Source organism: Pinus tabuliformis, chromosome 6 (genome assembly GCF_031772625.1).
Source record: "Pinus tabuliformis cultivar Carrire ecotype Pingquan chromosome 6, CPIR1, whole genome shotgun sequence".
Taxonomy (NCBI): Eukaryota; Viridiplantae; Streptophyta; class Pinopsida; order Pinales; family Pinaceae; genus Pinus; species Pinus tabuliformis.
In genome coordinates, this window is record NC_142292.1 from 126,526,610 (window position 1) to 126,529,078 (window position 2,469).

The following is a 2,469-nucleotide window of genomic DNA, read 5'->3' on the forward strand; positions in this document are numbered from 1 at the left end:
CAAAACAACAATATTAATTAGGAGTTCACCCACAACTCTTGGGCTATGTCTTCATGAGCTCCAGTCAACTCAACTAGGCTCTCTGGGATTATGGTATAAGTCCTTTTTACAAGCTCTTGGCTCAAATCCTACTTTTTTACATAGAAACAGTGGGTTCATACACCATGTCATTCCCTGGCTCTTGAAGCTCTGCATCTTGGCTCTTGGCTCTGACTCTGGCTCTTTGGATCTGGCTTTGGCTTTGGCTCTTTGGCTCTAGCTTCTTTGGCCCTCTATCAGTTTACAGCTCTCTTGTCTTTTCACTTGACTTCCAAGTGACTACCTTGGTTATTCTTGTTTCTTCTGCACTACCTCTTTTTGCTCTTTTTCACCTTAGCTTCCTGCTTTGGCTTCGCTTTCAGCAACAACCCCCAATGACCTTCAGCAGCCCCTGTCTCTGTCGTTCCGTGGCTTTTTAAGCCAAATCAGCGCTTCCTGTTCATTTTCCCTCTCAAGCTCTCTGGCTTCCGGCTTTGGTCCGCTCAAATCCCCTCTCTGAGCGTTAAATAATCATTGCTAATGCCTTTAGGAGAGGTGGCCACCTGTTTTGCAATGGAAGAGTGCATCAGCCCTTTGAAATCCCTGAAACAACCATTCTCAGCTTACACAGGAAAATACACAGAAAGCCTGTAGAATCCACCCAAACGGGTCTATCGGACTTCAAAACTATGAACTCCACCTTATATTCCTTCGGGTCCACCTTTTAAATCATGTATCGCATCCCCACTGTTGATCTGGGAGATCTAGATCCAATGGTGGTGGTTCATTTCGGGCGGCCCTTTCATATGGGGGTTAACCGCCCGATAAGGGTGGTTTTCTCTCTCCTCGGCCTGGACACGTGGCAGCCATTGTATGGGCTTAGGCGGAGCCCGACCCAAACCACTTACCGCCTTTGGGTCCTCTCGAAATCCCGCTTGTTTCATGGATTTCCTTTTATATTTAAAACACATTAAAACATCATAAAAATCCCGTAATAATGGCTTTAGTCGAATCTAAAATATTTATGTAGTGGTGTTTACAAAACCTTTTCGGGTCCATTGCATCGCATCGGCACATATATATGTGGCCCGCTCCGTTGTAGGACCCCGACGCGATATTGTGGCGTATCGCATGGGACCGGGGTTTCCCATATGGCATGACGATGCCGACGCCAATTGCGATCCACCGATATCAGTGATTGGCATATCGTGCATCGCAGGATCCCGCCTTTACCTCGTGGCATCGCCAATTGCGATTCACCGATATCGGCGATCGGCATATCGCTCGGTCCAATCCCTATTTTATATCACATGTGCCTTCCTTCGACCTGATATGTCGGGGATCGACAGTTGGGGGTGGCTTCCCTTTTTCACTTAATCCGCTCTTTTGCCTTAGTTCGATGTGATTTTCCCTTTTGAAGGATTTTTTACCTTTTTAAAGGATTTTGCCTCTTTTTCTAAGGAACAAAGGGCATCTTCCTTAAGCGATAACTTCTGCATCCTAAGTCCATTTTAGCCCGTTCAAGTTGCAGTAGATTTAGAAGAAAAATCTCTCTGCAATGGGGCTATTTCTGAGAGCAGCCTGCGACTTTCATTTTCCTCTAATTTACAAAGGATTTGTGCCATTTGGCACCTTTTACCTCTTATATGAAGTCTTTTAGACTTAGAGGTTTATCCAGGATCCATTTTTGGATCATGCCTTCCCACTAAAGAACTTTTGGTCTCCAAAAGACTGATATAATGATCTGAACAATAAATGAGAATGACTCACCCTCTTCTCTCAGCCTCCCTACACTTGCCTTGCATAGTGGTTCCGAACCAAAGTTTCTAACCACTTCCCTTCTTGGATGGGTTGGTCTTCTTGGGAAGAACTGTCTTCCTCCTTGCCTTCCTGCAGAACTTCTGGTGAATTGGTCATAGAAGGTGGTTTGAACTTCTTTGCCATGATCAATGATCCAAGGTGGCTCAAACAAATGCGAAGTACATCTGCTCCACAAAAATTTCATTTGTATCTATTAAACAAGCTGTCAACTACAACTGTTAACAACAACAGAAATATAGACAACAACTGGATGGCTTAAACTCCTGCTTCAATAAAAAAACAGATTTTCACATCTTGTGAACACCTCCATGTCTTATATCTGCATACAAATGATGGACTAGATAACAAACCCACAAAACATGCCTTTAAACAAATGACCCTTCAAGTCAAGCATGTAGAAAAAGACCATTAGGACTCTTTTTCAAAAGATGAAACACTTCATCATTATCTCCATTTGGAGACCAAGTTAACTTCTCCCAAGTCAACATGGCATCACATGCATGTCAAAGAAATCAACCCTGCAAGTTAATTACACATACATGTTCAAAAACAAGGAAATCATCAACATCCTTGTGTTCATGCATCTCCTGCTCATGCATGCATTTCATACTTCAACTTTCACTTAAGTAC